The sequence below is a fragment of the Suricata suricatta genome, chromosome 5, assembly GCF_006229205.1.
Source record: "Suricata suricatta isolate VVHF042 chromosome 5, meerkat_22Aug2017_6uvM2_HiC, whole genome shotgun sequence".
NCBI lineage: Eukaryota > Metazoa > Chordata > Mammalia > Carnivora > Herpestidae > Suricata > Suricata suricatta.
Window position 1 is genome coordinate 21325310 of NC_043704.1, and position 26426 is coordinate 21351735.

The 26426-nt window shown below is 35.1% G+C and overlaps 1 pseudogene; it reads left to right on the forward strand.

Moving 5' to 3' along the window:
• LOC115291087 overlaps positions 1-24938 on the forward strand; it is a 52929-nt pseudogene extending 27991 nt beyond the window's left edge.
• Positions 24939-26426: the final 1488 nt, after the last annotated feature.

Here is a 26426-nt window from a genome sequence, read left to right on the forward strand (position 1 = left end):
ATCATCTATCTATCCAATAGAATATTAGTCTTAAAAATAAGGAAATTCTGCCATTTTTAATAACATGTATGAAGTTAGGACACATTATGCATAGGAAACAAACCAGTCACAGAAAGATACTGCCTAATTCCAATTACATGACTTACCTCAAATAGTAACTTTTAGTAGGAGAAAGGAGAATTTTGGTTACCAGAGAGTGAGGGATGGCTGAAACGAAGAGTTGTTGTTCAATAGGCATAAAATCTCTCTGGTGCAAGATGAATAATTTCTAGCTATCTGATGAACAACATAGTACCTATAGTGAACAACACTGTATTGTTTACTTAAAAATTTGTTAAGAAGACAAACCTCACATTAAGCATTCTTAGCACAAAAGAAGATCACAGCTTTTGGAGGTAATGGATATGTCTATTGCTTTGATTGTAATAATGGTTTTAAGGATGTACACATATGTCCAAATTCATTAAGTTCTATACATAAAACATGTCTGTGTTTTTTTATCTATTAACTATACCCCAATAAAGATGTTAACATTTTTTTAATCAAAAGAAATGTTATTCTCTATACTAAGGACAACTTTACCTATATTTACAACGGACAACAGAATAATGCAACTTGTGCTCATCTTAATAAAGAGCATGAATTTATTCAAAAATCAAAATAATCTGTTAGAGATATGCCCTATTTAGCCTGAGTCCAGGACTCCTACTCTTTATGAGTAAATATAGTTATAGACACATGGTTGTTATCAACTAGCACTGTATTGTCTCTCACTGACCTTGAGTAGCATAATTAATCACTCACTCAAACTGACAAACTCTCACAGATAACAAACGTTCTATCCACAGAGTCATTCATATTAGAATTTATCCCGATGCTCTTTCTGTTTCCATACAATAACATAACCGTTTTAGGTGTATATCATGGTGGTTCAATATTTCTATACATTAGTTACCATCTGTCATCATACAAAGCTATTACAATATTATTGACTAAAGTCCCTATGCTGTGCATTACACCTCCTGATTTATTTTATAACAGGCAATGTGTGCCTTTTAACACTCTTTACCTATTTCAGCTTCCCCTAACCCCTCCCCTTTCTGGTAACAATCATTTTGTTTCCTGTATTTATGAGTCTCTTTCTGGTTTGTTTTGTTTCTTAGATTACATAGGCACGTGAAATACCATATTTGTCTTTCTCTGTCTGACTTTCTTGCTTAGCATATTACCCTTTAGGATCATCATGTTGTCCCAAGTGGCAAGATTTCATTCTTTTTTTGCAGCTGAGTAACATTCCATTGTGTGTGCACATAATAACTTTGTCCATTCATCTCTTTGATAAACAGTTAGATAGCTCTCATATCTTGGCTATTGTCAATAATGCTGCAATGAACATAGCGATACAGATATGTCTTTGCGAACCTCCATACTGTTTTCCATTGTGGCTGTACCACCTTACATTCCCACCAACAGTGTACAAGGGTTCCCTTTTCTCCACTTCCTCACCAACACTTGGTTTGGGGTTTTTTGTTTTGTTTTGTTGTGTTTTGTCTTTTGGAAAACAGCCAGTCTGACAGGTGTGAGGTGATATCTTATCCAAGAAGGGGTTAATATCTAAAATAAATGAAGAACCTACATAACTTATTTAAGAACCCTGATTAAGGGGCACCGGGGTGGCTCAGTCGGTTGAGTGTACGGCTTTGGCTCAGGTCATGATCTCACGGTTTGTAGGTTCGAGCATCGGGCTCTGTGCATCGAGCTGTGTGCTGACCACTAGCTCAGAGCCTGGAGCCTGCATTGAATTCTGTGTCTCTTTCTCTCTCTGCCCCTCCCCTGTTCATTCTCTGCATCTGTCTCTCAAAAATAAATAAATATAAAAAATGTTTAAAACAACCCTGATTAAAAATGGGCAAAAGACTTGAATAGATATTGTCCCAAAGGAGACACACAGATATCAACAGGCACAGGAAAAGATGTTCAAAGTTATTGATCATCAGGGAATTAAATTCAAAGGCACAGTGAATGCCCTTTCTTTTTCTGATTCTTAGAAATCAGCAATATCAGTGACGGGAATTTTTTAAAAACTAAAAAATAATAAAATGAATAGATTCTAGTACTATATATTCTTGCAATTTACTCAGTTTGGAAAGAGCTGGAGACTTCTAACTTTGGTGTCAACTGTGACTATTTCCCAATTTTACAGCTCAGTTACAGTTATCTTCTACTTGTCCCATTCAAATCTGCTAGTTCTCTACATCCTTAGGGAAAAACCCCCAATGCATTATTGACAAGGTACTTTTTAACATGGTAAAAATATTCCAGGCATGAAGACATATTTACCAATTTATTTCCACAAGGAAGATAATTATTTTGATTTTGTATTCATTATAGGCATTAAATTTTTTTTAGGAGAATAGGACAGAGGAGTGAAGGAGAGGGACAGAGGGAGAGAGAGAATCTTAAGCTAGTGCCATGTTCAGCACAGAGCTCAATACAGGGCTTGATCCCATGACTCTGGGATCATGACCTGAGCCAAAATCCAAGTTGGATACTCAACTGACTGAGGCACCCAGGGAGCCTCATTATCAGCATTTTTGACCTAAATCTAAAATGTTGTCTACTGCTAAAGCTTAGCTTTTCCACACTAGAAGGTTCTAAAGATCTTCACTGAGTTCTAAAGTCATAGGTGCTTCAATGTTGAAACTCTCTTGCATATTATTTACATTTCAAAGGACAATGTGTGTTTTATTCTTATTGTTGGGTGTCCATATTGGTAAACTGATGAAGATTCAGTATACGTTAACCATTGTGCTGTTAGGATCAGGTGTCTACAGAATTCTTCAATACCACATTCAACTCGAGTTGTTACCAAAACTCAATTCAGCTTCTCACTGCTTGAAAGCCAATAGTTGAGAGACAAGAGTCAGTAGAAAGGAATATTTAGTTTATTTAAAAGGTCAGCAATCTGAGGCAAATGACAGACTAATGTCCAAAGACCATCTCCGAGGTTCCGGATTAAGGAGTAAGGTTATTGAAAGGTTTTGAAATTCAAGATAGGTAGTCACATACAATTGATGAAGAGGGCAGAGAAATTTATGACTACTCATGAAGAAAGATGGAGCAGTACATTGAAGACATATATGTAATATACATCCCACATTCACTGTGGGAAGAGACTTAACACCAAAACAAAGCAAACTCAGCCTTGATATCAGGAGGTTATATTAGGACAAGGAGAAGGGGCTCTGGACACCATCCAAGAGCTGGTATAAACTGGGTGGGGCCTTGGACCCGTTATCTTGGGGAGCAAATGCAGGGCCTTGTTTGTTCATAGGGTGCAGAGGCTTCTGCAAAGACTGCTAGTGAATTTGGTACTAGGGTCTGAAAGACAAATAGCTGATGAGAGAGAAACAGTTCTCTGAAAAATATGCTTTAAATTTTCTGCGAGTTTCACCTTCCTAAACCCTATGGGGCATGGTTTCAGAATGACCTTAGGTAACTTATTTAATTTGTCTAAGTTTCAGTTACATTCTCATAAAATGGATTTAAATTATTGGTATTGATAGTTTGCTGAGTAGATGCAAGTAAAGTCTAAGAAAAGTGTCACATAATTAATAAACATTAGTGACATTGCTTTTTTATTACTATTATCATTCACGTATTGTGGTCATAGTTTGTTCCTTAGCTTGATTTAAATTTTAGTAAAAGTCTTTTATGAATATATTAAATTAACATTTCACTCCCCATTAAAGAAATAGAGAAGTAACTTCCTGCCTTAAAGTGCCTGCCTATAAGTGGCAAAAACAGGGTATTGTAAGTTTATGGGATTCTTTTAGATAACTGGATGTATGAGCAAATATTTCTACTCTTTCTTTCTAAAGCTATTTCTCCTCATTTTTTCTTGGGCTTCTGAATACTTCCCATTTTCCTATGTGGAAGTCATGTAAGTTTGGTACCAACAAGCTTAGAGATCTCTCAGAGAGTCTGTGAAAGAAAAAAAAAGCATATACAAGTTGATGTAAGAAAACTCATGCACTGACTTTTCTATATAGTTTGCTATATTTTCTGTATATGGAGAAGTTGAAAAGAGTATTTGTAACATACTATGACTTAATTTTTTTTAATTTTTTAATTTTATTTTTTTATTTATTTAATTTTATTTATTTATTTATTTTTATTTACTTTTGAGAGACAGAGAGAGACAGTGCGAGCATAAGAAGGTCAGAGAGAGAGGGAGATACAGAATCTGAAGCAGGCTCCTGACTCTGAGGTATTGGCCTGATGGGGGCTCAAACCCATGAACCACAAGATCATAACCTGAGCCAAAGCTGGACACTCAACCAACTGAGCCTCCCAAGCACCCTTACAACTTAAAATTTTTTAATAGTTTCTTTGCTATTGTATAAATTTAATATAGCAATTAGATCAGAATATGGCAATAAAATTGCTGGTGATATATAATATGAAGAAAATATTTAATAAATACTAAAAAAAGGGAAAATATCACCTAATAATTTACAGGTGGTCATAAATTTGTCATAACAAAGAATTTTACAAAATAGTGAGATATCTGACACCAAAATCACACAGCAAGGTGTGTTGTTTCTTGACTTAATCCAAAGGCCGTCTTGATATTTGTCAATAAAAAGCATGAATGGTCATTTCTCTAGATTAAAATGTTTTATTTTTTAATTTTATGTTAATTTTACTTTATTAAGAACACAGAACATGAGACCTACCCTCTTAGCACATTTTTAAAACTATTGTACAATACTGTTAATTATAGGCACAATGTCATACAGCAAATCTCTAGATCTTATTTATCCTGTATTATGAAAACTTTATGTCCATTAAATAATAGGCTTCCATTTTCACTAATGCCTGCTTCCAGAAACTAGGATTCTGTTTTCCACTTCTATGACTTGACTATTTTAAATACTTTATATAAGTAGAATCAAGGAGTATTTGTCTTTCTGTGACTGGTTTATTTCACTTACAATAATGTCTTCCAGGTTCATCAATATTGTAACATATTGCAGGGTTTCCTTCTTTTTTAAGCCTGTAAATAATATTTGACTAAAGGTATATATCACATTTTCTTTACCCATTTATCCATTGATGGACATGCTGGTAATTTCCACATCTTGGCTTTTGTAGATAGGACTGCAATGAACATAGGAGTGCAGAAACCTCGGAGATATTCTAATTTCAATTTTTCTGGATAAATACCAAGAAGCAGGATTGATAGATTATATGATTGTTCTGTTTCTAATGTTCTGAGAAACCTCTATGCTGTTTTCTAAAGCAGCTGCACCATTTTGGACTAACAGTACACAAGTGTTTCCATTCCTCTACATTTTTGACAACACTAGTTACTCTTTAATGTTATTTAAAATATGGAAATTTTCTTTTAAAAGAAGAATGCCATATAAAAAGAAAGAAAGAAAAAGGATTCAGGGCACCTGGGTGGCTTAGTCCGTTAAGCTTCAGCTTCTAGATCTCAGCTCAGGTCATTTTCTCACAGCTGATGAGTTTGAGATCGAGCCCTGCATTGGGTTTTGCATTGGCAGCGCTGAGCCTGCTTGGGATTCTCACTCTCTCCTTCTCTCTCTCCCCTCCCCTGCTCACACACTTTCTTAAAATAAACAAGCCATTTCAAAAGAAAGAATGAATGAAAGAAAGAAAAAAAGGAAGGAAGGAAGGAAGGAAGGAAGGAAGGAAGGAAGGAAGGAAGGAAGGAAGGAAGGAAGAAAGAAAGAAAAAAAAGAAAGAAAGGGAAAAAAAGGAAAAAGAAAGTTTTCTAAAGCATTCTGTAGTAAGGTAGTTTTCAAGGGGGTCAAAGTCACAGTTCTATTGCTAAGTGACCCAAAGTTGGATATGAGCTATCGAGGATCTGAGACTATATAGCACTAGCATGTATCATTCTATGAAAAGAGCTTAAACATTCTGAGCTTAACTGTAAAACAACAGCCTCCAAATTCGTAATTGTTTAAGAATGCCCTTTGTTTAGAGGCAGAGAACAAATTTTAAGAATTACACATTACGTCTTCACATTCTGTCCTCAGACATAATCAGTTTGCATATAATCCAACATGTTTTTTTCCTTACCATATAAAGCAATGCTGTGATATTTTCATTAAATGGATAGATTTTATATAAAAATTAAATATTAAGTTACATTGTAGTAGTTTGCCATAGAACCACGAATGCCTCTGTCAAAAATAACTATGGAAAAGAGATTAAAAAAACACACAGTAAAGTTCCCTATCAAGGCAACTGAGGAATGCCAAGGCAAAGACATTTGGAGAAAATGTTTGCAAAATAATGACAAACCACAGGGAGCTGTGAACTAATGACTGATTCCAGGACAGGAACAAGAGTCTGAGAATCAGAATATTAAGGGACAGGAAGTAACCAATATGCAAACTCTGCCACTTCCCCTCAAGATGTTTGCTGAACTCTGAGCCTGCACACCGCAGGAGGCTAACTAGCCAGGCAATGCGGGGTTTGGGGCAACTGTATGTTACTGAGATGGGAAAGATTAGAATTTTGGAATTGTGAAAAGGAGAAGCTATGGTAAATATTTAAAACTCTTGGGGCGCCTGAGTGGCTCAGTCAGTTAAGCGGTGGACTTCAGCTCAGGTCATGATCTCACAGTTCATGGGTTTGAGCCCCATGTCTGGCTCTGTGCTGACAGCTCAGAGCCTGGAACCTGCTTCAGATTCTGTCTCCCTCTCTCTCTGACCCTCCCCCACTCGCACTCTGTGTGTGTGTCTCTCTCTCAAAATTAAATAAACGTTAATTTTTTTTTTTTAAGAAACAACAAAACTCTAGTCAAGAATCCCTGCAGGACTGTGCCCTGGCCAGCAATGACAAAACTACAAACCAGCTACTATTCTTCCTCTTCGCTGATTGGTTTTAAGCACTCAGTTCCCGTTTTATCAGTTTACTAAAGGAAATTGTTAGTCTTCTGTGTTCGTTTTCTATTGCTTCCTGACAAATTACCACACATGTACTGGCTTAAAACACCATCCATTCAGTAGCTGCCTGCCTATATCAGACGTTTAAAATGGCATAACTGAGTTTTCTGCTCATGTCATAGGTGGAAGTCACAGCATCAGCCTGACTGAGTTACATAGAGGCTCATTCTTATTGACAAAATTTAGTTCCTTACCTTTGTAAAATTCCAGTTTTCTTACTGTCAGCCATCAGAAGCCACTCAGCTATGGACCACATGCCACGGTACTTGGTCCACTCCATCTTCAGGTCAGCAATGCATGTCTTGCTTTCTTACGCTTTGAATCTGACTTCTCTTGGAAGTAGCCTGATAAAATGCTCTGTTTGTAAAGGGCTCATGTGATTTTGCCAGACTTCTGTTTATGTGTTATGTCAGATAATCTCTTCGTTTTGAGATCAATTGCACCATTTATTTGAGATCAATTGCACCATTTATTTGAGATCAATTGCACCATTTATTTGAGATCAATTGCACCTAACAAATGGAAGTAAAACTCATTATATTCGTAATCCCAAGGACTATGCAAGGTATATACTCCAGGAGCATGTGATATGGGGGGCATCACAGGATTCTGCCTAACACAGTCCACATTCGGACCCTCAGTGATTCTTGTCCCTCCCAAAAGCAAAATACATTTACCACTCCTCAAGACCCGAAGCCCCATCCTATTCCAACATTAGTACATAGTCCAAAATTTCATCTCAATCTCAAATCTAAAATTGCATCAACTCAATAAGTTAAATCAGAGCACATCAGACTTAAGGGTAGAATATATTAGGTAGAGCTCTTGGTGCAGATGTCCATTTCATCTCTGCATTTACAAAACTAAAGAGATGATGTTTTGTACCATCGAAACATTTTTTTTCTTTACTGTTAATGCAGTAAAGTTCACTAATGTTTAAATGTCAAACCAACCTTACTTTCATAATATATTTTCTTAAATCCATACATATATGGATTTGAGATATGGATTTGATAAATATATATACTTGTATATTGTATTTACATATGATATAAAACACACATATGAACACATTACATTTGCTTTATATTTTTGAATTTTCATATCTAATTAAAGTTAGTCACATTATTTAGATTTACCAATGAAGTAATCAGAAAAACTATATGTAGAAAGGATTAAACAAATCTCTGTGTGTGAAGGGAAACTGTTATTGTCCGTAACAGACATTTACAAGAGTCAGGGTGCTTGGTGGTTCAGTCAGTTGAGCATGAGACTCTTGATTTTGGCTCAGGTCATTATCTCACAGTCTTGAAATGGAGCCCCACATTCAGCATGGAGTCTGTTTGGGACTTTCTCTCTCCCTCTCCTTCTCTGCCCCTGCCCCCACTCATGCACATGTGCTCTCTCTCTCTCTCTCCCTCTCTCAAAATAAATATTAAACACTAAAAGAAAGACACTTATAAATGTCTTTTATAAAATAAATGTTAATACTTATTAGAAAAACATTTTAGTACGCTTTAATCAAATCATACATCTAATCTTTTGTTTAGGTTCAAATACAAATTAGGTAAAATCTTTTTATCTTTTTGATTATTTTCTTGCTTAAGAATCTTCTTGATTTTCTTTAAGTTTATTTATCTATTTTGAGAGAGAGAGAGAGGAAAGAGAAAGAGAAAGAGGAGAGAGAGAGAGAGAGGGAGAGAGGGAGGGAGAAGGAGAGAGAGAGAGAGTGAGACAGAGAGAGAGAGAGAGAGGATGAGCAGGGTAGGGGCAAGGAGAGGAAGAGAGAGAATCCCAAGCAGGCTCCACAGTGACAGTGATCTGGGGCTTGATCCCACAAACCTGAGCCAAAATGAAGAGTTGGATGCTCAACTGATTGAGCCACTAGACACTCTAGACTCTTCTTGATTCTTAAACTGAAATTAAGAAAGATCAGAGTTACAAGCTGCTTAGTTGTTTTTTTTAAAAATTTTCTATGTTTATGTTTGAAAGTGAGAGAGGGTGTGAGCAGGGTTTGGGCCGAAAGAGAGAGGGAAACACAGAATTCAAAGCAGGTTTCTGGCTCCTAGCTCTCAGTACATAGCCCGACGTGGGGCTCGAACCCATGAACCATTAGATCATGACCTGAGCTGAAGTTGGACACTTAACTGACTGAGCCACCCCAACCTGCTTAGTTTTTACTGTGTAAATGTCAATAGTGTAGCTCATTATTAAAAATTCTAAAAAAATTAATAAATTTTAAAACTAATATTTTCTGCCACGAAAAGAAAAATAGAGTTTCTAAGTGCAGTAGAATTGTAGTACACCATGCTATATTGGAAAGTATACCAGGTTAAGATTCTACATCCTTAAGTGGTACATATTTCTGTAGATCATTTTGAGAATTCTTCGGTTTTTCAGAGACTTTTCCTCTAAAAAGTGGAACAATGAGCTTTGCTTAATTACCTTTATAACAGAGTATTTACAGCATCTGGCATATAACGTATATTCAATAACTATATATGTTTACAAAAACAACTAGTAACAACACATAATTTTGTGAAAGTAACTAGGTTAACTGTAAACGTTATACAACATTAAGATAGTTCTCATTTTTTTCTTGACAAATGAGATAAAAGGATAAATCTATATAAACCCAATCTGAAATAAATTTGACATTATAGCTAAATGCATTCATATGTAACTCAACCAAGTGTTTCTTTTATAATTGATTATTATATTTCTAATCTTCTTTAAAAGATGAAAACCTGTTGGTTTCCAAGTGAATTTTCACATATAGGCCCAGAAAAACAAATTCTATGTTAAAGTACTTAGAGAGTGAGAAAAAAAATGTACAAGTCAATCACTGAGTAATTTGGAATACTTCATATATCTGTGACTGAAATGTGTTCTTATAACAGCTCCAAGAAGTAAAGTGAGTGAATTTTAGTTTAAATTTTCCAATGAGACAAGAAATGAAATGAATATTGACACTAACCGGTACTGAGATCACAGGCATAACACTTTCTAAAATTGTGAACCTATAACAAAAATAATCACATCTTACCTCATAGAGTGTATTATCTTTTTATTTTTATTTTTTTAAGTTTTTTGATTTTTGAGAGATAGAGACAGATCATGAGAAGGCGGGGGCAGAGAGAGAGGGAGACATAGAATCTGAAGCAGGCTCCAGGCTCTGAGCTAACTGTCAGCACAGAGCCTGACATGGGGCTCGAACCCACAGACTGTGAGATCATGACCTGAGCTGAAGTTGGACGCACAACCAACTGAGCCACCCAGGGGCCTCCCTCCCCAGGTAGAGTGTTTTAGAACTCTAGTCTCTTTCATATGTATTATTCAAACATAATGATTAGTTAATCTGCCGTGTTTGAGCAGAGAAGTCACTTAACCACCAAATCTATGTTGTGTAAAGACAAAGATGGGTAAAAATAAATTCAGGTGTTTGCAGTTTGATATCAATTCAAATAAGGCTTTCACAAATGGATATGATCGTATAAACTTCCACATATTGAGTAGTAGATTATGTCTCTCAAATGATTAAAGGAAATATGGATTAAGAAGTGTGTTACACTGAAGGACATTGTCATAAACTCTGACCCTTTGAAATAAAGATTGCTTCTTCATTCAGCATAAAGCTATTCAGATCACATCAGAAATTGGATTTTAAAGTAACCATATAACCTAGGAAAAAATGTCATTGATGGGGTAGGAGGCCATTCACAGTCTCAGTAACAATAAACTTCCAGAATCAATTAAATTAACTTCTGTGACTTGTGATCTATTGACTTCTTCGGGAACAAATTTCATTAATTTCAAGTCATTTTGGGGGGCTTAAAAATATAACCATTTCTCTGTGTTGTTTTCTACAGGGCAGAGCAGGTCTTTCTCATTTAGCCAACTGTTTTAAAAACTTCACAAAGTGGTGAATAATAAAGAAACATGGAGGCCAAAAGAAATAAGCTTTGCATATTTAATTACAACAGAGAGAGCAGAAACATCTGCTAAGGCATTTCAGTCAAGGCTTTTCAGCCAATTATTATTTAAAATATGCATGGAGGGCAGGAGCAATAACCATCTTGTGATAATATGTTCACAGATATCATACTTACACATTTTAAGGACTGAATGGATTCAGAAAAACTATGCTAAGTGAGAGAGTGCTAGAGATGAGTGTGTCTTCCAGCTCATTGCCATCGATGATGATTTAATTTAATTATGATCAGTAATTTTAATCCTTCGTTTTCTCTTATTGCTACTTAGAGCAGAGAAAGGATATTTTTCTAGAATCAGTCATGCTCACAAGCTTTAATTTTACTACTCACCAGTCACTAAAGCCTTAATTTTGCATTGTCTAAGAACATCAAAGTATGAATCTTCTGTTACATTCTATGCTTTTGAAAAAAGTATTTTAAATCTTCAAATTATGTTTGATTAATTATATCTTGTTGAAAAAAGTATTATGTACCTAATAAACTGTGTAGTCCTGTGTGTTAAGATCTGAAATAATTACCAATATTTCCTTTACAATTATCAATTATGGATGTTTAAACCAATGACAGCATAATATATGACTATATTGCATTGTATATTCAACTTTATTGAAACACATGGATGAATAATACTAGTCATATATAAAATATATTTTTAAATGTATACTTTGAAAAAAAATTAATAAGATGGGGGCATCTGGGTCGCTCAGTCAGTTAAGTGTCTGACTCTTGATTTTGGCTCAGGTCATGATTTCACAGTTTGTGGGATCAGCCCCATGGCCGGCTCTGTGCTGAAGGTGCATAGCCTACTTGGGATTCTCTCTCTCTCTCCCTCTCTCTCTCTCTCTCTCTTTCAAAATAAATAAATAAACTTTAAAAATTAATAATAGGCTAGTTCAGAGGCCCACTTTCCAGAGGTAAATTCTAAGATTTAATAATATCATTTCCATGTAAGAAAAATCACTCCTTTAGTACACAAAGAGAAGAAACTAAAAGTAGCTATAACTACCATTTTTAGTGTATTAAGCTGTTTTAGTGGATTTTAGTGGATTGAGCTGTTTCCCTCTTTGTATCCAGCCTACTAATAATCTCCCTCATAACACTGAGAACTTCCCTGAAAAATTTGTAAGAATCTTAAATTTTCAGAGAAATTTTCTTAGAATGGTATGTTAGCCACTTTCAATTTTTTTTGTTTTTTGAGACGGAGAGACAGAAAATCAGTGCGAGGAGGCGGGGGGGTCAGAGAGAGAGAGAGAGAGAGAGAGAGAGAGAGAGACAGACAGACAGACAGAATCTGAAGCAGGCTCCAGGCTCTGAGCTAGCTGTCAGCACAGAGCCCGATGCAGGACTCGTACCCACGAACCGTGAGATTGTGACCTGAGCCAAAGCTGGACGCTTAACCGACTGAGTCACCCAGGTGCCCCAGTTAGCCACTTTCTAAAGGAAAGCAATTTATTAGTTCTTTCTATTTTAAAGCATTTATTATTAGTTTTCTTTCTACCTATAGTTACTCTTATATCTTCTACATGAGTTGAAGTCTCTTCCTATTTCATTTTACTAATAGAACTGAAAATAGACTAAATAATATGTTTAGCATCATCCAAGCAAATTAGAAAGATAGATGAAGTGCTAAAGAGATGTATAGATGGAGGGATGGTTGGCTGGCTGGCTGGATGGCAAAGGAGAGAGGGAGAATTAATGAGTCTTCATAACACCCCTAGTTTTCTCTTTTGCAGGTTAAACTGTAGTTGAACCATAGCCTTCCAAGTCATATTCCTTTGTAGACACTTTAAAAATACCATTTGGAAAGAGGCACTTGTGGGGGAGATCACTGGGTGTTATACGGAAACCAACTTGGCAATAAACTATTTAAAAAATAAAAACTAATAATAAATAAATAAATAAATAAACTTAAAAAATGTGTATACCAAAAAAAATACCATTTGAGAACTGTGACTAAACTACAGAGGCAGAAATTATAAAAAAGTTTTAAGCTAGGCCTTAGAGAATATAGAAAGGTAAACTCTCAAATGAAAGCTACAAACGATGTCTTTTCTGTCTTTAGCAATGGCCCAGTTTCTTATGCCCGATGGAGCCGAGGCTGGGAAGAAAGATCAATAACAGGCAGCATCTCTGTAATCCTATGCGATGGAAGCATTTCTCAGTGGTCCTCAAAAAGCATGGGGGTTCAATTTTAATTATATCCAGATTAGGCAACAAGGAGCAGGGTCATCCACTCTAGAAGCAATGATGATCTGAAGGGCTGCTCACTAGTGCTGCTGTTTCTCTCTGTGGCTGACCCCGTAGACCTCCTTCTGTTTGACCACCTGGTCGTCTTTTCTTAGGAGCTCCATAGCTGCCTGCACTTGGATGTGACCTCTGCCCTCGGGAGACAGAATTTCCATTCTTCCCTGCTTAAAATCTTAGTCTGTTTACAAAAATCAGGTAGAAGATACAAATAGATGTGGAAAGACACACACAGACACATAAAGATTTTTAAGTGTCAAACATGAATCAGAGATGATATGGAATCAAGTCAAGATGCCAGGAAGTCTGATGTGAGTTCAGTCTTTAGTAACAATAGTATGGTAACTTGAATAAATTTCACCAAAACTAGGGATCAATCTTTTGTCACTCTTCCAACTGCCGTAAATAAATGTATGCTCCTGAGACTCGAGGAGTCCTGAAATCCTGAAATTATTCATCCCTGAGAGTTCACTGCCTCCAGTGTCACAAAATTCTTCATGCTGCCCCTTTGGGTTCATCCTAAGCCTGAGGCCATTTAATTAATAGTCTAAACTCATGGCTGTGTTTATGAGGCAGGATCCATTTCTATGATATTTCGTTAGGGAGCATTGAAGCACACATATATATTTAAATATTTTCTATTTTTAAGAGCATTCTTAAATCATGCCAAAAATTTATTGAATATCATATGTAAGTCAGACACTGTGAAAGTCATTTTCACTTTTATTGTCGTTTGTTCCTAATAGCAAACCTTTTGCAAAGGTTTTTGTTATCCTTGTTTTATGGATGGAGAAATGGAGGGTCATAGAAATTATGTAACACAGTGAAGATATTACTTATGAACTCTGGCTTTATATCTAATACTTGAAGACATTATATCCATAATACGTTAGTGACATTCAATCATAATTTTATAGTATATAAAATTTATAGTCTGTTTTAAACACATTGAAAATGTGCACCATTTGTGTTTTGTTAAATTATTTTTTCTATGTCACACAAAATACCTTACTTTGGTTTAATTTTTAAATTTTTTGGTGTTAAAATAATATTGCTGTGTGATAAATAGATGAAGAACAATTCAAATTCCAGTGATTATTGTCCATTCAATAACATCTTATTTGTATTACTGTGGTAATTCTTTATGTACAACTATAAAGTTTTAAAACATTTTAAATTTTCTTTCCAATACCTGACATTTGTCTTTGTTTCAAATTAAATTTTTCATTTTTATTTTTTCAAAAACTAGAATATTGATTATATTATCCAATATGTATTCTACTTTTGGCTACAAACATTAAAATTAATGAGGAGAGGTTGAGGAAAAATAATGGTTATTAGTGTGACTACCACTCAGCTTAAGAAATAGGATTCCCATCCCTTGAATATTTTCTACATTTCCCTTCCTAGTAATATATAACCCCGACTGCCTATGTAAAACTCTTTTGAATTTGTTAACTTTAATCCCACTTTTGTATAATTTTTCTACATAAGTATATTTTCCATACATGTAGGAATATATATTACATTTATGTTATATATAAATGTGTATTATGCATACACACACACACATACCAAGTCATAAGTGAAAGTTGTATTACTCATATAAAGAACTTTTATAAGACAGGGTCTTATGAATGTCTGAAAATGATTTGAGAAAGAAAAAAGCAAAAACTGGTTTTCGTTCAGGTGGAGGGTTATTGTATGGGCCAGGAGCCTACACGGCTTGAACTCCTTGCCTGTGCCAGGCCAGAATCAGTTGGTTCTATTTTTGGCTTGTCCACAGGTGAGGGAAGAAGGGAGGGAGGAGGGCCTTGAAAGCTGTTGGCAGACAAACCTCAAAAAGGGAACCATTTTACTCCAATTCACCCTTAATGTTTGACTGGTGACTGAAATGAACCATGTTTCTTTTATCTGATTTTGTTTGTTTGTTTGTTTACATTTTTGAGAGAGAGAGCACGCATAAGCAAGGGAAAGGCAAAAAGGAGGGGGGCGTAGAGGGCACAAAGCAGACTCTGCTCTGCGTTGACAGCAGTGAGTCCGATGTGGGGCTCAGTCTCACAAGCCATGAGATCATGATCTGAGCAGAGTCAGAGACTCAACTGACTTTGCCACCCAGGCGCCCCTGATTGAACTTTATTAAAGAAAACGTATGACTGGCACTCTACGAGGCTGGTGGACTGAGACCAGTAATGGAAGTGAAAACTTCAGTGCATGCCTTGTTCAAAAGTCCAGCATTCTATATTTTGAGAAGTGAAACATGTGCCTTGGTTACTGTCAATGACATTTTGAACACCAAAAGGGATAAGAAATATCTCAATGAGACTTGTATTGTGCTTTTAATTTTGGATATCTGTGAAGGAAGGGATTTCTAGAGTTCCTCAACTCAGATGGGGCCACTTTGGAAAGGAATTCTTGTTTTGACTGTTATCCAGACCAGATGATCATACCGTTGCTAGTGGTCCAAGGGTCAACAAAATGAGCAGATGTGTCTGTTGTTGGCCACGTCATCCATTGTCAAGAATTGCTACTCAAAGTTTGACTCATCTTTCTTGTTCTTGATAAAAGATGTCATGGGTAAGGAGCAGATGACAGCAAATCCCGTGGGGGTTCTATAACATGTAATGGTGGGGAATCACAAAGTATATGATTTTATTTAATTTTCAGTCAGTTGATACCAATGGACTTCCATGCAGCCAAGGGATTTGGGAGAGAGATGACTTAATTAGGACCATGACATCTGGGAAGGGATTGAGGAGGTCCAGGAGGCCACTTCTCCTGCATTTGGGATATACCAGTAGGCACAGGATTGGTTCTTTCCTATCAGTACTATTTTCTTTTTTTTTTTCTTCAATTTATTTTATTTTATTTTATTATTTTTTCTTTTTTGTAACTTTATTTATTTATTTATTTATTTTAGAATACAACACTATATTTTTAACATATGCAATTATTTTCCATCATTTACAATGCAGTAGTTACAATGACACTCCAAATGGATAATCAAAACACCAACTTCTATTTCATGTAATTAGACATATATAGAAATTAGAAGATTACGTAACAATTAGCTAATCACCGAATTTCACAGCTATCTGAAGTGGCAATCATTATATAGCAGCTTACCTATGATACATTCAAGATAAATGATACAATTTATTACTTGCCCATAAGCTAAAACACAGCCTGTGATTTATGATATGGTTTCATCTTAGCTTGGGCAAACCATGCAGTATTTAATACATTGTAGCAGAATATTTACTATTGAAGCTTGAAAAGATGTGAGTTCTTTGTGTGCAACCTTTCATTTATGCATGTGAGAGGGTTTTCTTTCTTTTTTTTTAAATATTTTTACATTGTAGTACTTGTTTTGCTTGTTGGTGGTATTTGCTTATTTAATACATTCCGTCAAGGACAGAAATTACATGATGGTTTGTTTTGTTTTTTTGTTGTTTTTTTTTCCCCCTAGGAAGTATGTCTTGGGTTTTTCCCTTATTATTTTCATTACTTTTTTTTCTCTTCTTTTTTGGTGGTGGGGGTGGTTATGTTTAAATGAAGTTGCTTTTACAGCACCAAAGAATCATCCATTTCCTACATAAAACGTAGCTACTTTTTTGCATGGACCTTAAGCATATTGCAGTACTATTTTCAATTAGCTAGTGGCCATGTCTTAAGGAGTGCTTCTTCCATGACCTAATTCATAATGGCAGCAGGATATAAAGGTCCCAGGTTCAGAGGCTGTGAAAGTGTCTATTTCAATAAGATCCATGCATATATCAAGCAATTACTTCTCTAATGTCAGGTAACATGAAGCCAAAAATGGCAGTTTCTTGCATCAGAAGCTTATGAAGAACTTATAGCCATCCAGGAGGTCCAAAGAGTCTAGGTGGCATGAAAGGACATTCGTAAGCTATGCAGAGTAAAAGAGTTTCTTGGAAACACTTATTGAGGTATATGTTGTATTGGAATTTGGACAGACTCTAGACTATTTTAATAGAAGGCGGGTATTCAAAGTTGGTCAATTTATGAATAACAGCACTTATAGACCTAAGAGAAAATTAAATTAGGAATGTTTCTTTTTTCTTTTTTAAAAATTTTTAAAATGTTTGTTTACTTGTTGAGAGATAGAAAGAGGGAGCACATGAAAAGGGGAGGGACAGAGAGAGAAGGAAAGAATCCCAAGCAGGCTCCACACTGTCAGCACAGAGCTCGACGTAGGGCTTCATCCCAGGAACCATGAGATCATGACCTGAGCAGAAAGCAAGAGTCAGGCACTCAGCTGACTGGGAGCCACCCAGGTGCCCCTGTGATGGAATATTTTAAGGCAATAGGCACTATGACTATATGAAATTTGGGTAAGGCAATTGCTCTGATGGGTAGGGTGAAGTACACTTACTTTCCTCTATTTTATCTTTGGCAATTCCCCTTGTATTAAAGAAAATGCCATTTTTAAATTATTAGGATTCCCAAACTGAACCGTAATTTGAGTCCCTATGTTGACTAAGACCATGAAGTTTTGCCAATTGATATATTTCAGCACATGTTAAAGTTAATTCATAACCTATGTTGTAGTGGCACAAAAGTCATCAGTACTCTTTTATTTTTCTTCTTGTATAAATTCCTTCAGTAAATTTTGGATTTCTAACTGAAATTAGAAAGTTGAAAATATGGGATTCATTTTTTTCTTGTTTCCTCCCTTCCCCTTTATCTGTTTTTTTGTTGGTTTGTTCAATTTCACATTCAGGGATTTGAAAGATCAGTCCAATCTAAATTAAAATGTTAACTTCATATTCAATTTAAGTTTCCCCCATCCTGCAGGTCAGGACAGGCACGTGACTTGGAAAGCAGCGGCACTGCTCCCCTTTACTCTACCCCCTCTTTTTCTAGTCTGGCTGGCAGTGGACAGTCAGGGCTCCGAGAAAGAGAGATGGTGCAGTAGAGGAAAGAAAAATGTCCTTTCACTCAATTGTGTTTTCTTTAAGTGTCACACGTCTCCATTAGACAATAAACTCAACATCTGAGTTCTTTGTTGTGGATTCTTTGGAGAAGAAAGTGAGAAGCAGACACTGCTCTCTCATCTCCCCAAATTTCTAAAGAACCTTTGTGGTTTTCTGAAGCTCTTGAGCACCCTGCTAAGTTCTTAGGATGAAACAGACAACACACGTCATGCTTAACTCACCAGCTTCCAGACAGGGAAAGAGATGATAGCTTTCTCTCCATAAAGAATTTCCATAAAAAGATGAGACTAATAAGGTCACTTCTTAGTAAGTTCTTAGTCCTTTCTTCCTTCCTCCCTCTCTCCCTCCCTTTTCTTCAATTCTTTCTTTCTTTCTTTCTTTCTTTCTTTCTTTCTTTCTTTCTTTCTTTCTTTCTTTCTTTCTTTCTTTCTCTCTCTCTCTCTCTCTCTCTCTCTCTCTCTCTCTCTCTCTCTCTCTTTCTTCCTTCCTTCCTTCCTTTTTTTCTTTCATAATATACGGAGCACTAGTCACCATTCTTCTCTACTTTAAAAACTGAGCCAAAATTATGAAAGACCAAAAATGTTTTTAAAGAAAAAAGAAAAGATATAGTCTAAATCCTGTTTTATAGCTATTAAGATATATGTAGACTATTTTTACTGAGCATGCAATTTGTTTAGTCATTCAAGAAGTGCTCAAGATAGATCCCTGCTTCAGGGATGTTCTGACACAAAAGCTTACATTTTCTGGGTGTAGGTAAAAAGAACAAAGAAGGATAAGATATATAACATTCATGAAAATTTAATTTTCACTCTCCCAAACATATGAAGTGAAGATCATAGCTTATACAGAAGGCAAAGACACTGTGAGAAATACTGCTACTGTATTGCTTAATTTTTAATATGATGACCAAAAAAAAAACCTAGTAGGATTTATTTACACAGGGAAATAGTGAACATAACAAAACACACTGTTCTATGGTACTATTGGTTTTATAAACAAATAGATATAATTTTATGTTATTGAGGAGATTTGCAAAGAAGAGTGCGGTTATATTCACACTTGTGTTGTGCAACTGGAGATTTCATAGAACTCCAAAGATCCATGATTGCTATTGATCATTCCTATCTTCCCCCTGACCTTTTTGGAAATCACACAGCCTGGATAAGGCTAGAATAGTCAAAATAGGAAGGAAGAGACAAAGGCATAGGAGGGGAAAAGGAGTGTGTATATAGTTACAGAGTTCCGAGTTTTTGTTCTTATTTCAAGGACTGATACATTTTGCAAATTACCATATGATATAAAGAAAAGAAGGTCAGAGCTGTTTTGATTTATTTCAAAACAATCATGAAAGACTAAAAGTAGCAGAAATATCATTGATATGTATTATTATAGTAACAAGAATTACATGGCTAAATGAAAAATCTTAGAGTAGTTGGAAAATAGATGCTTGCAACCAATTATTTCCTGTGCTATTAAGTCATAAAATAAAAGGGATGTGATTGAGCTGATTAGAGAAGACATTGTTGAAAAAAAGTCAGACTCTATTTTTTTATTAATACATTTAATTAAAAGTTTATTGTTTGGCATGCGTAAAAACTCCAAACTCACTGTTAAGGATCTAGTTTCTAATATACTTGCTTCATCCTTTCTTGAATATGGGTAATAACTTTGAAACTAAATATGGGTAATTGTTGGGGCCCATCCAGCCAAAAAGCCTGTGGAGGTGATTCCACTGTGATGGCAAAGCCTCTGAGGGGAGCGGCGGGGGAGTGGGGGGAGAGTATGTAATCGCAAAGTCCCTAGCTTTGTCTAGGAAGGCTCTACCCTGGATAACGGTTGGCCCTCCCCCCATTTGAGGATCAGGACAAAAAGAACATAGGTCCTGGGAGACTGGGGTACAGTGCTATGTGGCCTTTGGGATCCTGCTTCCCCCTACTTGAGAATGTGTGCTCTTGACTGCTTGACCTAAATGGATCAGAGACTGGGGCTAGTTCTCCTATTATTCATGCCTCTTGGTAATTGTGGTTTCAGTAAATGGGCAGACTTTCTGATTGAAACTTCCTCCCTGGTTAGAGGCACCTTACAGACTTGTTTAAACCTTTAAAGAAAAATAGCCTTGTCATAAGCTTCGGTTAATATCACACTATATACGCAAAATAAGACCCCCACTGATGTATTTTGAGTGATGAATTATGTTTTTTGATCTTCTGTATTGCACCTCATTCCTGTCTTTGATTTTCTGTTCTCTCTTCCGTGAAAACAATAATCTTTTCTGAAACATGTGATTCTTAAGAAGTTACAAACAATGTAATCATTAAAAGAATGATGTAATCACCTATGGTATAATGATTACATTATAGCCAATGTAATCATTAAAAGAATGATGTAATCACCTATGGTATGTAATCACCTATGGACACTAAGTTTCACAGTAAAGTGTGGTCCCTTCCACCATTCACATCGTCTATGTTCTTTTTTATAGATACTTCGCCAACACCAACCCCCTACTCAGGGACCCTTAGAGTCTGGTGTGTGGGCTGGTCCCCAGCAGGTAATAATCTTGTTAGCATGTCAAAATCTTGACCATTCAATCCTCTGGAATTAAAAACAATTGAAATTCTAAATGATAATCCTAAATCATTTTAAAACATTTTTCTATGCATTATAAAATACCAAATTATGAGAAAATATCCAGGATAGACAGAAAAGTGATTTATCTGAAAATTCGCCAATATAAACATTCTGTGAAACATGAACATAATATGAATATTTTTATCTCTTAATTTATTCCAAGTTATTTGTAATCAACAAGTATTGTACTTTACATAATTGAAAGTAAATATTTTTTTTTCCTCTCTAAGAAAAGGTGCAAGACTATTTCAGTTCCTTAACTGATATAGCATATAGATACGGCAAGCCCAACAAACCATGAGATCATGACCTGAGCTGAAGTTGGCTGCTTCACCAACCCAGGTGCCCCTACACCTCACTGTTTTAGATATTTAATGTAAAATCCTCCATTGGTCACTTCACTTTGTCCTTTGCTAAAAATGTTAAGGTATTTCAGGGTTAAAACAAGGAAACAAAATGATGTATGTGTTCATGTTAATAGATCATAAATTTACAATACAAAAAATAGAGCAAAATATGAAGTCACAAGATTGTGCAGCCAGAGAGTAGAATGCATTTAAGTACATACGAGTTACTGTATGTGACTTACATATAGTTTGTCCACATATATACAACTTTAATCATTTAAAATAAGACAATATTATTCAAGAGTTCTAAAAAATTCCTTAGATATTTTCTTTAAACATTTTTTGATGTTCTTCAAAATAGACCCTTAAAACTTGACTACATATTATAAAAATTCTAAGCATTAAGGTTAACATTAAAATACTTTGAAATGTATAACCCCTGACCTTCAACAATGTGTTTTTTCTTCAAACAAAATTGTAGGACTTCACACAGAATTATTCAAAGATTTCAGATAAGTAGAGATTCATCAAAGTGGAAACTAAAATTTTAAATTTATAAATGAAATTATTCTATTGGGGTTTTGACACTGTCAACAGCTAAAAAGAAAACTCCATTGAAAAAACAGTGTTCAATAGACATTTGACAAAGAATAATTACTTCAAAGAATTTGTTGGTGAGCATTTTGTGCACTACAGAAAAAGGGAGAAAACTAGAGAAAGTAAAAAACTTCTGAAATCCATCAAAATGCAAATATTCTGTAGTAATGTTCTCCACCCTCTCGGCCCAGAATAATAATTATTCATATGCTGAATACTCAGCCACCAGTGACTGGTTATTAATGAGGGCTATGTAGGTTTATTCATTGGTCCTGACTATTATAGTTTGTTCCCTCTTCCTCATTCTAACTAACTATCAAAATGCATTAAGCTTAATGGGGAAAAGACAAATTACCAAGTCTCATTTCAACAATTTAAGTGATTTTGCATTCCTGGTGTGTTATTAAGTTGGTTAATGCTGCTTACAGATTCTGTACAGAATTCTTGCTCATTGCTTTCTTATTAATATGGTGGGTGGTTTTTCTAATATTACATGTCACTGTCTAGGATCAGTTTTAGTACTAGACTTAGCATGAATTCTGAAGTGACAACAATGGTGTATACCTTATAGAAATGAAAGAGAAATAGAAAATATGATTGTAAGATGCAAGATAATTTTTAATATATAAATGCAAAAGTCAATGTTTGAAACCAATATGGGGCAACCAAGAAGCATTTAATTGTTCATACCAGAGACCAAAGAGAAAGACCCTTTCATAGCTGATCATTATAAATTATGAGGTCGAGGGGTAGAAACAATTAACTTAAGGATTTGTGCAGCCATTTCTCAAATAAAATTAGAAGAAAGAATGAAAATTGAATTTTACTGTTCATTTAGTTAAAATGAAAACAATAAATCTTTTAAAAAGAGTATCATATTTTTTCCCTCAGAAATAGTTGTATGGTTTTGTTCTCTAAGTGCATATAGGTGTGTGTGTGTGTGTGTGTGTGTGTGTGTGTGTGTGTGTGTAGATTCACAAGTGCATCTGTATTCATATGTGTATATTTTAATTTTAAACACATTAGGTACAAAATTACTTTTCAACAATATATACTATCCACTTAGCAAATACTTTCCCTTTTAATGCACTCCATTCTCAACATCCTCTAGTCATAACACTAGCCTATCTCTTGCTTTTCAAATGTACAATATGAGACTCAGAACATGAACTTCAAGAAGAATCACAGTGGCAGGTGTAGCATAGAAGAGTGAGGAAAACACAATTCCATAGCAATATCAGAATGGAGTCCAATAATTTTTCTGTTATCATGTAGAGTTTACACTATGTCTGCATAGTGTTGCTAATAGAACACTTGCTGAGGAACTGACATTATCCATACTTTTTTTTTTTTAACCTCAGAAGCTCCTTAGAGATGAACTTCTGTTTAGAGTATGCAGAAATGTGTTAGTTCTGATATTATTTGAATGATCATATTGCACAACATACATCAAATCAGCCATATTCTAAATCTATCCCATCAATATAAAGAGAGGAACATGATTTGTTTCTAATCTGGAGTTTTCATGTAACATAATCCATATATTAATAATAGTAATAATAATAAAATTAAAATTACAATATAAAATAAAGAGATCTTTGCTTTAGAAAATTTGAAGATTAAAAGGTCAACATAATCTCAAATGATGGATATGATGTGGCACTAAGATGTCTTGATATAATGTTTTTTAAGTTTAACATATTTATTTTGAGAGATAGAGCACACAAGCATATGTATAAGTGGGGGAAGGCAGAGACTGAGAGAGAGAGACAGAGACAGAGAGAATCCCAAGTAGGCTCTGTGAGCCCAATGCAAGGCTCAGTCTCATGAACTGTGTGATCATGACCTAAACAGAGATCAAGAGCCAGAGGCTTAACTGACTGAAGCACCCAGGCGCCCCAATAAGGTATTGATAAATATCATTAGACACATAGTCTTTCTAATATGTCTATCAGATATCTCTTTATCTTTGTTCTGTAAACATTCAAGTGTCCAACAGACATTTTGCAGCTGCTATAAAGCCTGGAAAACAAAACAAAAAAGGTGTTATAGCAAAAGATTAGATGAAAAAACAAAAATGGGGGTGCCTGGGTGGCTCAGTCGGTTAAGTGTCCTACTTCGGCTCAGGTCGTGATCTCACAGTTTGTGGGTTCGAGCCTGCATCAGGCTCTGGGCTGACAGCTTGCTCAGAGCCTGGAGCCTGTCTTCAGATTCTGTGTCTCCCTCTCTCTCTCTGACCCTCCCCTGTTCATGCTGTCTCTATCTCTCTCTAAAATAAATAAAAACAGTAAAAAAAATTCTTAAAGAAAAAAATTAAAACAAAAACAAAACATATGAGATAGAAAACATAAACAATGGAAAAACAATCCTGAGGTTCTCTATTGAAGACACATGTATCCTGGGGCGCCTGGGTGGCTCAGTCAGTTGACAGTCCAGCCCTTGATATTAGCTCAGGTCATGATCTCACCATGGTAGGATCAGGCTCTGTGTTTAGCTCTCTCTCTTTCTCTCTCTCAAAATAGATGAATAAACTTCAAAAAGAAAAGTAATGAAAAGAAAACACATGTACCCTTAATAGCCAGACACTGTGAAGAAAGCTATTCCCTTACTTAAGAAATTTCAAATTCTGGACTTTACTACTTCAAACAAGATGTCTATCTTTACTTGACACTGGATATATAGCACTTGAGGGCAGAAAAAAAAGTAGAGCCATTGGCCAGTGTTCTTAGTTTCCCATACCCATTTGTTATAGGAAGCAATAAAGTTATTGTATTTACAGTGAATCCATCAAAGATTAAAACAGAAGAAAACAGAGCTGTGTTTACAAAAGGAACTAATCAGACTCAGAAGATTTTGGATGAAATTCATGTAGACTTTTATGTAGCTATTAGAAATAATGCTTGAGTTTCAACCATTAAAGAAGAAATTGAAAAAAAAATATTTTCAAAGTTTATTTGAGATTCCATTGGCTGGGACATCCCCAAAATGTTTGAATTATTTAAAATTGGTTATGAAATTAAAGTTGATGAAGAAAGGGAAAATTTTCTAGAGACCCAAATGACAACACTGGATCAAACGACTGGATGGTGGGCAAAGCACAATTATCAGAAAAGTTTATAGGACAGACCTTTGAATTTGGGACCCTTTATGGTACATGCTTTCCTTCATAGTTCAGGTGAAGACTTGTGACTGAACTCATTGTTGCCTAAATAAGCAGAAACCAAAGAAAGTAAAAAAAGATGCTGCCTAATTGTAAATTATTTTCACTAGGTTAGGAGCAACATAGAAAATTATGGAGCTGCATAATTTTTATATTTGGTGTCTTATTTCTTCATCATAATATTTGGAATATAAGTTTTAACAGCAGAAAAAACCACGGAAAATTAAAAAATATGAGAAGATAAAGTTTTGTTTCTGAACCTTAACAAAAAAAATCACAGATTTGAAAAAGACCATAATATTAACAGTTATTTGTGGATGTTTATAAATTGTGAGATGATAAAATCATGTTGTTCATGCAGCTCCTGCAGAGTCCTTAATTTTTTAAAAATTAAATATATACATACATAGTTTTATATAAACTTTATATAAATATATATATTTGGTAACTTTAAAAAGACAGACTCAATTACTGACAAGATTTAAAGAGAACATGAGTAAATATACAGGAGCCCAAGTTGAAAGTAAACAAAATGTAACTATTTAAAATAAGATAAAAAGGAAATAAAATCACATAGCAGGTTATTTTTACTTTCATAATTTTACTTTTCAGTTTGAAAATGGAATGCCAGATGAAAGTGCTCTCATGGAATTATATTTCCATTTTATTTTATACATATATTAATTAACATGTATTTCTTATTGCTTACCTTGTACCATACATTGAATTAGGTACTAAGCTAGTAACTAACAAGATGGGCTGTGCTCATATCTATTAGAGGAAATGAACAATTAACTATGTTCATTTCTGCTTAATGAGTATTGATGATACATTTATGCTATATTTGTCCATAGGCAATCTATCTCAGAATTGGTGTTAGAGAAGAATCATCTAAGCTGTATATTAAAGGTCAAGTGAGACTAATTCTAAGAAGACATGCAAATTAATCCAGGAAGAGGAAATGGTCAAGACAGGGGACCTACACTTAGAGAAGCAATTAGACATTAGGTGACCTATAGTATTCTGGTGTCTCAAGAGAAAAAGGGAATGTGTAACTTCTCAGGAAAAGATTGGAGAAAGGAAAGAGGAGGAGAAGTAATTGAAGGAGTGGCACCAATCACAACAGTGAAAATTCCCAGAGTAAAGAAACAAAGTAACGTAACACTACTTGATTTCAGTTGCCTCATCTAAGCATGTGGATGTTTTCATGTAGCCCACCTAATATGAGAGAAAAAGAAAATACTTTAGAATAAATGTGCCAGATATAGAGGGTTTCTTTTTTAATCTTCAGAATCTATGAAATCAGGTCTTTGCTGGAAAAAAATGATGCTGTATTGATCTTTTTTTTTAGTTTTCATTTTCTGTGAAAGCATATTTCTCCAAGATAAAAACTTACAAAATATCTCAAGTAGTTGTTTTATTTTCAAAGACCTCATGAGTCATTGAATCACTGATCTCCCAAGTTAACTTTATTTCAGTCAAATCTTTTTTGGTAGTTTGCATCTTTGTCAAATTTA